This window comes from Protopterus annectens, chromosome 1.part1, assembly GCF_019279795.1.
Source record: "Protopterus annectens isolate FY-2018-M chromosome 1.part1, PAN1.0, whole genome shotgun sequence".
In the NCBI taxonomy this organism is placed as follows: Eukaryota; Metazoa; Chordata; order Ceratodontiformes; family Protopteridae; genus Protopterus; species Protopterus annectens.
In genome coordinates, this window is record NC_056726.1 from 1,174,897,242 (window position 1) to 1,174,909,773 (window position 12,532).

Here is a 12,532-nt window from a genome sequence, read left to right on the forward strand (position 1 = left end):
CTACTAGGGCAGGTGTCCACCAAAAGTCATAATGACTGTAAACCTTTAAATTTTGGACGGGTGCTTACTCTTACTTATACATCCAATTTTTATGACATTAAAAACATTATTTCCAAATATTGGAAAATATTTGATGTTGACCCTGAATTATCAGGGAAATTTGGTATTGAACCGCAAGTGGTTTACAAAAGAGACACTTCCCTTAAAGGATTGTTTGAAAATCAAAAATTTGACACTCACAATGGTGGTACTTTTAAGTGTGGGAGGTGTGTCCAATGCCCTTATGTTATGGACAGAGAAAAAATCAAGCTCAAAAATTTTGGATATATTTCCAGTTCAAAAAGGATGTACTGTTACACTAAAGGGGTTGTGTATTTGGCCTTGTGTAGATTCTGTGCAAGTTTCTATGTAGGTAAAACTAAGAATGCCCTAAGGTTAAGGATTTATCAACATTTGTATGATATCAGGAATAAAAATGAAAAGAATGCACTATATAAACATTTGGTTAGTGAACCTACTCATTCCTTCCTGTTCTTTATTTTGGAACAGGTAGATCTGGGACCTCGTAGGGGACCCTTGAATGAGTATTTGGAGTTTGTAGAACTCAAATGGCAAATTAGGCTTGATGCCTATCATGCTCCTGGGTTAAATCATAGAATTTCTTTATCTTCTCTATTGAAATTAAAATATATGTTTTTTATTTAGTTATATACACTGTTTAGGGATGTTTTAACCTTTTTACATGTATTATTGTTTTATATTTGGCTTGTAGGGGCGGCCACGGTGGTGCAGTGGTTAGCATTGCCGCCTCACAGCAAGAGGTTCTCCGGTTCGATCCTCGGCTGGGGTGCCTTCTGTCCGGAGTCTGCATGTCCTCCCTGTGGTCGCGTGGGTTTCCTCCGGGTGCTCCGGTTTCCTCCCACATCCCAAAGACATGCTGCAGGTGGATTGGACACTCTAAATTGGCCCTAGGTGTGCGTGTGAGTGTGCCTTCTGTGGAAGGTTGGGCGCCGGGCTGGCAACTCGACACCGTAAAACTCCACTGCCATTCAATGTGCGGACAAGGTGATCCGCTGTGGCGACCCCTAACCGGGAAAAAGCCGAAAGAAGAAGAAGAAGATTGTTTTATATTTGGCTTGTATTAAGTATTTGCAGCCTTGTTAATGGGGGAAATGATGTCAGTTATTTGTGATTGGGTAAGCAATGTATTTAAACAGGTGCTAATTGCAGTATTTTTGTATTCTGAGGAAGTCATCTACCAGACGAAAGCGCTTAATACTGCTGTGTTTGCTTGCACTGCTTTATCTTGGATGAACATTGTCTGTATTTTTTCTGGATTTGGAGTTTTCTGCTTATAAAGGATTTACCATCTACCAAGCGTTGCTTTTGTCTTGCAACAGCTGCCTTTTATTTTTCATTGTTTGTAAGACTGTTTTCCTTGTTTGTTGTCATGGATGGAGGCAAGCAGATGCATGACACTGGCGATGCAGAACTGCAGACTCTACTTAGATCTGTATCCACTCTAACTGCAACAGTTTCAGATTTATCTAAAAAAGTGGACAAATTAATGTCTAACCCTCTTTATTTAGGGTTGAATGACATTACTAATTCACAGGGCTCTGAGACTAGTGATTTGCTTATTACATCAGGCCAAAGAACGGGCTTTCACAGCAACCAGGAAGCTGACTTAGTTCGTGGTAACACCAATGGTTTTAGCTGTAACACACAGGCTCAGAACGTTTCTGTCGATAGGCAGGAAGTGACTTTTAATGTATCGGTTGAGCAATGGCTTAAAACCGAAATTGGTTTTAATCGAGTTTCTAACTCTAGTAATAATCATGTTAACCCAGGTACATTGGATCAACAAATTTCCAGTTTTAGAGGGCTACTTCTGAAATATAAAAAATTGCAACTGGAAAATGAATATTTAACTGAGTGTACTAAAAGAGAGCAGGTGCCTAAGGGGCTCCGTTCATGGAAATTTCCCACTGGACTGGAAAAGGACTCACACCTTCATAAAGAACTTTTACAATTTTTTAACAGGCAAGGGTGTGAATTGCTTCAAATTTTGATATCTGATAACAACCGTAAATGTCATTGTTATTAAGGGAGATTAATACTTTAGATTTAAGCATTAAAAATGACTTGTTGTTTGAAATGAAATGTAATAACTTTAATGCTGTGTTTAATCATGTTGACACTGAACTAACTGAATTAAAGACTAGGAAGGAAAGGAAATTATTAAGGGATAAGGTGGACTATGAGAATGGTAGAGCATATCCAGATCCACCGAGGGGACAACAAAGTTTTTCTGTTAATAACATCTCTTGTACTGAGGATAATGAAATTGAAGAGCATGCACAAAGCAATAGTGGAAATGTTTCCCCTTTAGAGCAACCTCCTTTCCGGAGGTTGGAGAGGTTACAGAACCAGAGACAGGGAGGCAGGATTACTACAGGAATGGCAACAACCCTGGGATGGGTTCCTGGAGGGGGAGATGGGGTTCATACAGGAGATAAACCCCGACAACAATTTTGACAACGATAATAATAGTGGCCTGGTACTTAATGTTATTAGCAACAATAACTGTGATTTTAACATTTATAACTACAGCCAGGTCAGAGTTGACACCAGGTGGGCCGAGTTATTATCAAAGGGCTTTAATTTTGTTCCTATTAAGGAAGGGATGCTTACTGACTCTATTTTACAACTTAAATTATTTACAAGAAAACTTAATTTGGCCTTACATTTTCACGATAATAATACTAGTACTGGCCATTTGGATACACGTAGGCCTAGTATTTTTTTACTACCATCACACCCCCTAGTACAGCTGTTTGAGAATCTATGTGAAGCTGATATCAGGAACTTATTAGTGAACAAGTATAAAAAACCTGGTCAAGCTAACTTGGACTGTGATGAGAGAAAACTTCTAAGTGACATTTTAGAGCATCGTGACATAAGAATAATGAAACCTGATAAAGGTGGGGGCATGGTAATTATGAATGTGGTTGATTATAATAGCAAGATGATGGAACTTTTGTATAGTGATGTCTATCTTGAGGTGTCAAGAAATGAGATTAATATAGCATATTGTAATATTGACCTGGAATTGGAACAGCTATTATTAAATGGGCAAATTACCTTAGAAACCTATAATTATATGCTAATAAGCCATCCAAAAATACCCACAATTTTTGGCATACCAAAAATTCACAAATCCTTAGAAAACCCACCATTAAGACCAATTGTGGACGCAAAAGCCTCAAAAACTTATAGTATTGCTGAGTTCATTGACAATATGATGAAAAACATTCTAGATTCACGTAGTCTTGTGATTAGGGACTCATGGGACTTTCTTACTAAAGTTAAACAGGACATGTTTTTTGATAGTAACATATTAGTCACTATTGATGTTTGTGATCTCTTTTCAGTTATTCCACATCAAATTGGCATTGAATGGTATTATGACTATTTATGTGCCAATTGAACACTTAATCATAACACCATTCTGACTTTACGAACATGTATGGAAATAATATTAGAGAATAATTTTGTGACCTTTGAAGGGCATCTTTTTAAGCAAAAACAGGGTGTTGCAATGGGTGCATGCTGTGCTCCAGTGTTTGCCAACATTGTCTTGGCACAATGGGAGGACCTGTTTGTTACCAACTCGGAATTTAGGACTTCATGGGTATTGTATGGGCGATACCTAGATGATATAGTCCTGTTCTGGAAAGATAGTGAGGACGACCTGAAGAGGTTCTTCACCTATATTAATGGAACTACAAGTTTTCTTAAGTTTACTATGAATAGCAAAGTAGAACTGATTAATTACTTAGATGTTACCATCAAGAAAGACTTTGAACACAATTGTTTTGTTTCACAACTATATAGGAAACCTACCTATTCAAATTCACTATTGCATTATACAAGCGCACACCCATTGCACCAGAAAAAAGCCCTAGTTAAGGGCCAATATGTAAGACTGGCCAGAATGGTTTCTGATTTTGCAGATTTTCTTAGTGAATGTGAAATATTAAAAAACATGTTTTGTAAGAGGGGGTACCCTGAAACCTTTGTCATAGATATTTTTAATGAAGTTAAGACTAAAAGAATGAATGGTCATTTTCTTGCACTACTAGGGCAGGTGTCCACCAAAAGTCATAATGACTGTAAACCTTTAAATTTTGGACGGGTGCTTACTCTTACTTATACATCCAATTTTTATGACATTAAAAACATTATTTCCAAATATTGGAAAATATTTGATGTTGACCCTGAATTATCAGGGAAATTTGGTATTGAACCGCAAGTGGTTTACAAAAGAGACACTTTCCTTAAAGGATTGTTTGAAAAGCAAAAATTTGACACTCACAATGGTGGTACTTTTAAGTGTGGGAGGTGTGCCTAATGCCCTTATGTTATGGACAGAGAAGAAATCAAGCTCAGAAATTTTGGATATATTTCCAGTTCAAAAAGGATGTACTGTTACACTAAAGGGGTTGTGTATTTGGCCTTGTGTAGAGTCTGTGCAAGTTTCTATGTAGGTAAAACTAAGAATGCCCTAAGGTTAAGGATTTATCAACATTTATATGATATCAGGAATAAAAATGAAAAGAATGCATTATATAAACATTTGGTTAGTGAACCTACCCATTCCTTCCTGTTCTTTATATTGGAACAGGTAGATCTGGGACCTCGTGGGGGCCCTTGAATGAGTATTTGGAGTTTGTAGAACTCAAATGGCAAATTAGGCTTGATGCCTATCATGCTCCTGGGTTAAATGATAGAATTTCTTTATCTTCTCTATTGAAATTAAAATCTATGTTTTTTATTTAGTTATATACACTGTTTAGGGATGTTTTAAACTTTTTACATGTATTATTGTTTTATATTTGGCTTGTATTAAGTATTTGCAGCCTTGTTAATGGGGGAAATGATGTCAGTTATTTGTGATTGGGTAAGCAATGTATTTAAACAGGTGCTAATTGCAGTGTTTTTGTATTCTGAGGAAGTCATCTACCAGATGAAAGTGCTTAATACTGCTGTGTTTGCTTGCACTGCTTTATCTTGGATGAACATTGTCTGTATTTTTTCTGGATTTGGAGTTTTCTGCTTATAAAGGATTTACCATCTACCAAGCGTCACTTTTGTCTTGCAACAGCTGCCTTTTATTTTTCATTGTTTGTAAGACTCTACCTGCTACTATCTCTCTTAATTCAATGCCACTCTTCTATCTTCTTTAACAGTAATGCCTGACTATCGCAAGTCTTCTCTCACAATCCATCCATCTCTTTGCCAGATGCCCTCCTTTCCTCTTGCCTTCTTCCTGTCTGTCCCAAATCTTCTTCACTAGATTATCTTCTGCTTTTCTGCACGTGTGCCTGAACCATAGTAATTTTTTCTCTTTGACTGTGCAATTGGAGCTATTTTGGCTTCTGTTCCTATGTCCTCATTTCTTCTCTGTCCCATAGTGTGCATCCTGCCATCCATCTCAGGCACTTCATCTCTGTCTCCTCCAGCTTCCTTAACTGCTTTGCTTTTGCTACCCAGGTTTCCATACCATACAGAAGTACTGGTTACACCACTGTTTTGTATACTATACTTTTCAGATTCTTTGGCATTATTCTATCATATGCCATCACTCTGCACCAGTTGACTGCAGCCACTCTGATTCTAGGTTTGACCTACTCATTCAGACTTCCCTTCTCCTCAACCGCCCCTCCCTGATACTAGAAGCTGTTAACCCATTCCACTATTTTCCATTCTATATCAATTCTCATCTTCTTCTAACATCTCCCATTTGCTGCCATTATAACTGTCTTTCAGTTGCATCCCATGCGCATTCAGTTTTGCATTCCATTCCTTGCTGAAGTTCTTTCTCAGTCTGCTTGTAATGCCACATCGTCTGCATACAGCAACTTTGTTGATCTGTCCCTTCCAACCTGTTAGCTGATATAGTCCCTCAACAGCATGAACAGTAGTGGGCTCAGAATTGAACCATGGTGCATACCCACACCCTCTGGGAATCCCTCTGTGAGACCGAACACTGTTCATAATTGAGTCACTGGGTCATTGTACATAGGCTGCACTCATTCTACCAATGTTTCTGGGACTTTGGACCATTGCAAAACTGCCCAAGTCAGTTTCTTGGGACCTTGTCATATGCTTTCTCCAAGTCTAGGAATGACCAGGTTGACTCTTTCCTCTTCTTTAGCTTCTTCTCGTCTATTTGTCTCACTGCATACACTGGCTTGGATGTCTTGCATCCATAGGTTCATAGGTTCATAGGTTCATACTAGGCTATCTGCCCTAGGGCATTTATAAGCCTAGCCAGAGTATGTTTGGCTTTCGCCACCCATTTTAAATTAATTTTGCTATGCCCTTTTTCGAGGTTAGTATACTGTGCCTCTGTCTAACAGTGACACAGAAGTGATACCCGGGGTAAACCTACGCTCTCCCGTCCACTCATCAAGATTCCTCTTGAAGAGAGTCAATGAGGGACTCTGCCTAACCTGGACTGGGGTTTTATTCCAGAGTGAAGGGAGCCTCTGGGTTATGAATCTGTCCCTCCAGCATGTCCTATTTATTTCAGTGCTGAGGTTCAAGTCTCTCGAGCGCGTAGCTCAATGGGATTTGGATTTTTTTGAGGTGCAGCATGTCCCTTAATTCCGGGTTGGACATGGCTTTATAAGTCAGGCACAGATCGCCTCTGAGCAGGTGGTATGCCACTGAGTAGAGCTGGAGTTTCTTTAACCGGGCAGCATATGGTATCTGTTTGAGCCCTTTGATCCTCTTGGTGAGGTACTTTTGGGGTCTTTCCAGTTGCTGCAGGTGTTTGGTAAGGTACATCCCAAAAGGGGCATTGTACTCGATTATGGGCCTGATGAGGGATGAGTAAAGAGGCACGATGACCTCCCCTGATCTAGATGTGAATCAGTTCATGATTAGGTGGGCTATATAAAATGTTTTTCTAACCACTTTGGCCACGTGGTTGTCAAATGAGAGATTGCTATCAACTTGGGTCTCCAGGTCCCTAATTACTTCTTCTGTACTTAATGGATTACCACCTATGTGGTAATTTGTGGGCACTTTGTTTTTGCCAAAGGGGATGACTATACACTTTTTGGTGTTTAGCTTGAGGCCATGGCTCTGGCACCAGTTGTCTGTTTCTATGAGGCCCTTTTGGAGAATGCTTGTGTCAGCTGGAGAGTCAATTATGGTGCCCAGTTTGCAGTCATCTGCAAACTTGGTCAGCCACAGTCCTTCCGTGTTGGCCTATACCTCTGAGAAATATATACCGAACAAGAGAGGTCCCAGGACTGATCCTTGTGGGATGCCACTTGTAACTGGTTTGGAGTCTGACATGGCTCCAGCAATTCTAACCATGTGGATTCTGTCCTTGAGCCAGTTTGCAACCCATCTAGTGACACAGGGGTTTATATTTAAGCTGGTGAGCTTATCTATAATGCCCTAGTGAGGTATTGTATCAAAGGCATTTGCGAGGTCCAGGTAGGCTGTGTGGACCACCTTCCCTTCGTCACTGGCCTTGGTGATGGTTTCAAAGAAGTCGACCAGGTTTAAGAGGCAGGATCTGCCCTTAACAAAGCCGAACTGGGTAAGATCCAGTGTCTGTAGGTCCCCAATATCTTTATTTATGAGGTCCATGATGATCCTTTCCATAGCTTTGCAGACCAAGCTAGTCAGGCTTATGGGGCGATAGTTTCCAGGGTCCATTGAGGCACCATCCTTGTGGAGAGGGACCACTGTTGCTGTACGCCACTCTTTGGGTACATATCCTGTAGTAAGGCTGAGATTGAACAGTAGTTTTATGTTTGGGTTTAGCTCTTCTTGGAGTTCATGTAGGATGCAGCCCGGGACAGATCTGAATCTAAACTGCTCATCTCCCATCTTACTTTCTATTACTCAATGTATTCTTTTAACAGTCACCCTATCCAGAACTTTTATGCAGTGTGAGAGGAGTAGGATACCTCAGTATTGCCCACAGTTGTGGATGTCCCCTTTGTTTTTGTATATCAGCACTAGTATGCTCATTCTCCAGTCATCTGGGATCCGCCTTTCTCTCCATGCTGCTGTGAGTACCCTCAGGAGCCATTTCTGCCCTGTCTTACTCAATATATTGATCTTATCTGCTGAGCCAGCAGTTTCTCTCACTTCATTTTCCTTAGTGCTGTTCTTACTTCTAGTGTGGATTCCTCCTCTTCTTTCACTGTAGGCTGTGTCTGGGGCAGTACAGCTTTTGTGGGGGTTTTTTCATTCAGTTGCTGCTGAAAATACTCCTTCCATCTGCCACTGATTTTCTGTAGGCCAGTGAGCAGGTTATTGCTTGCAAGCCTTACAAATCTTTTTTATCTTTCTGTCTTTCTTTTACAACTTGATAGCCACATGCCTGTTCTGTAGTCCTCACACATGCTGTTTTGAGGTGCTGACATTCTTCTACAACTCCACATATTTTCTGAGGTTATAGAGCCCTGAATAAATCCTTGAACTTGTGTGGTTCCTCTCCAGTCAAATTCCAGGCCTTCAGGCTAGTCTCTGATGACCTTAGAGCCTTCTCTGAATACTGTTTGCAGCTAATTGTGACCACTAGCGGCTTATGTTGTGGGCCAACTTTTTCACTGGGGATGACTTTGCAATCACCAATTCTTCTTTACAAGGAAATCTACCTGAGTTGATTGCTGACCATTATTATATATGATCCTGTGACTATCTCTCTTGCTAGACCAAGTGCTGTCCACCATTGAGCCATTTGCCAGACAGAAGGCTAGAGTGTCTCTCCTTCTTTATTCCTGTAGCTCCACCCAGGTGACCAAGGCAGTCCTCATATCCTGTTCTGTCTGTTTGTCCCAATATGTGCATTCAGGACACCCATTATCAACACCTACTTTATCTAGTAGGTCCTGTGACTGTTGTCATTTCTTCACTATCATCTACTGTGGGACATAGGATGAGATTATGAATAGTGCCTTATCCTTATACCAGAGTCTGATTGCCATTGATGGCACCCCTAATTGTCTTATGAAGACTCTTTCACATCACCACATCACTTCTAGTCTGTCCTCCACTTTCCAAACCCTTCCTTCTTGTCTCATGAATACATAGGATATACAGCCTCCTGCTTACCATCATGTCACCCACTTCCAATCTTTGCCCTGTCAGTGAACCTACAGTGAGTGTAGCAATGTTTGGTTGCAGGTTGATTAGTTTATACCCAACTTTCAACAGAGCTATCCCAGGTAACCCAAACTGGGTGATTAGATACTGACTGGCCAGTAGCTTATTGACTAATGGCTGCTGGGCTTTATGGTGGGCACATACAGGCATGTAAACCCTTACATGGGTCTCTGGCAGAGGTCAGAATAGACCATGTCCTCATCCCACTTATCACCAGCAAATACCCATACCCATTTGGCAATGAGAAGTTATGTACTTACCATAACGTTCCATGTTAGTTGTCTTCTTCTTGCCTTCTTTCTTGCTGGATGGATTCGGAGCCGAACCTCGGCTCTGACTCGGCCTATTACTAAAGCTCGAGAGCTATTTTTACCGGCTCGAGGCTATCCTATGTCCCATAATGCTAGGCGTCATATACCCAGATCTCATTTGATAGCTAACACTATGGACATACATGTCCCCACCATGACAGAGAATATGTATATGTATATATATATATATATATATATATATATATATATATATATATATATATATATGTATATATATATATATATATATATATATATATATATATATATATCTATCTCTATATATCTAAGCTCTTGTATATATATATATATATATATATATATATATATATATATATATACATATAAAAAACTCTTATAAGAGTTACCAAGAAAAGGAAGAGAGGTAGCTGAGGAGATAACTCTCATGATAACACATCTCAGAAGATACTCTCGGTCTTGCCAGGCTAGGGGGATGGAGGGTGGGACGCAAGAAAGAAGGCGAGAAGAAGACAACTAACATGGAACGTTATGGTAAGTACATAACTTCTCAATGTTAAGTTGTCAATCTCGCCTTCATTCTTGCTGGATGGGACAGCGTCCCTAGCACCTTAGTCCTGGGTGGCTCAATGGAACAGACTCTTGAGTACAGTGGAACCAAAATCAGCCCGACTTCTAGAGGTCATGTCCAGCTTGTAATGAGAAATGAAGGTATGAGGAGAGGCCCATGTGGCCGCTGCACAAATGGAATCCATTGGCAATCTTGCCTGAAAGGCTACTGAAGAAGCTAATGCTCTGGTTGAATTAGCTCTGGGCTTAATAGGGAGCTCTTTATGCCTCAATTGGTAAATCAGCATGATAACAGAGGTCAATCACCTGCACAAGGTTACTTTGGAAACTGGCAGGCCTTGCTTCCCTTCTGAGTAAGACAGGAAGAGCTGTTCTGATTTCCTCGTCTGCTTGGTTCTATCCAGGTAGAAGCATAATTGACGGTGAACGTCCAGACAATGTAACTTCCGTTCAGACCTATTGGTATAAAGTGGGAAGAAGACAGGAAGATCGATGGTCCTATTCAGATTTTTTTCAGAGAGTACTTTGGGTAAAAAGGACGGATTAGTCCTAAGTGACACTATCTTTGTGAAAAACAAGGTAAGGAGGGCAAACACAAAGGGCTTGAAGTTCCAATACCCTTCTCGCTGAAGTGATGGCTACTAAGAACAGAGTTTTCCAAGAGAGCAACTTTAACGAACAGGAAGCCGCAGGCTGAAAGGGAGGGAGAATTAAAGACGACAGCACCAAATTTAGGTCCCATGGTGGGGGAGGATCTTTTACCGGGGGACTAAGTAAGAGGGTTCCTTTTAGAAAGGCTTTACAAAGTTTGTGTGACATAATGCTGGTCTCTGACAGTCCAACATGAAAATTTGCAATAGCTGCCAGCTGAACTCTGATGGTGGCTGAAGAAGAACCCATTTGAAAAAGTTCTGCCAAAAACTCTAAAACTGTATGGACAGGAGCTGTAAAAAGGTAACTTGTTTCGCCCCTGCCCAAACAGAGAAACACTTCCATTTGCTAGCATAAGTCTTTCTGGTAGTAGACTTGTGCGAAGCAAGGATGATGTCACGAACTGAATGAGAGATTGAGGGAAGCCTGGCTAGGGTTGGAAGTGGAGCAACCAAGCTGTGAGGTTGAGAGAGTGAAGAGATTGATGCAGCCTGCCCGTCTGATGTGTCAGAAGATCTGGTGCTGGGTCCAGATGCCAGGGTTGATGTAGTAGATGACGTTGCAGGAACGGAAACCAAATTTGTCGAGGCCAGTAAGGGGCAACAAGGATCATTCTGGATCTCAAAGTTGTTGCTTTCTGGATTTACTGAGTAATTAAGGGAAAGGGGAGAAAAGCATACAGAAGACCCCGGGGCCAATCATGGACTAGAGCGTCTCTGGGGGGAAGACCTGAGAGAGGGAAGAGGGTGAAGAAGTCTTGGCACTTGCTGTTTTGAGGGGTTGCAGAAAGATTGCAGCAAGGCTGACCCCACCTTCTGAAATTTTTTTCCACTACTAGCTGGTTTAGAGACCACTTGTGGGGCATGAGAATGGCTCTGCTCAGCCTGTCCACTATGATGTTGGACTTCCCGGGATATGCGTTGCTACCAAAAAAACGTTGAGAAGAGATCGCCCACTGCCAAAGTCTGAGTTCTTCCCGACATAGGGTGTAGGACCTGGTTCCGCCATGCTTGTTGATGTACCACACTACAGACATATTGTCTGTCTGAATTGCAATAGTCCCGGTGGGTAGAGAGTCTTGAAGGGCCTGCAATGCTCTCATTTCCAAGACATTTATGTGCAGGTGGCCTTCGAAAGGTTGCCATATGCCCTGGACTGTCCTGCCCTGAAAATGCCCCCCACCCCACCCGATCAGGGAGGCATCCGTTGTCACAGTAGCAACAGGAGGAGGAAGGACAAAAGGTCTGCCCTGAAGAACCTGAGGGGAGACCATCCACCACGAGAGGTGCCTTTTGCATGACTGAGTGATTAAAATGCTGTGTGACATTGAAAGCTGCTGAAAGGACCACTGGGAAAACAGCATCCATTGCAGGATCCGCATGTGAAAGTGAGCTAGGGGGAGTAATGTGATGGCTGCTGCCATGAGACCTAGGGTTTTTAGTACGAATCTGGCCTGGACTCTGCTCTCTTGTAGTAGGATTTGAACATGATCACGAATGTCTGAAATCCTTTGTGCAGGCAGTTTTGCTGACAGTTCCACAGTGTTTAAAACCGCGCCTATGAAGGTAATAGATTGACAAGGCGTCAAGGCAGACTTTTTGGAGTTTATAGAGATACCTAGCTCTTTGCAAATTTGGAGGGTATAATCTCTGGAATGGAGTAGCTGACGCTTGGTGGTGGCAGTAAGGAGCCAGTATGGAAACACCTGGAATCCTTGTTGTCTCAGGTGAGCAGCAACCACTGCCGTGCATTTGGTAAACACCCTGGGGGCTGTGGTGAGGCCAAAGGGTAGGGCTCTGAATTGGTAGTGACTGGCTCCCAGC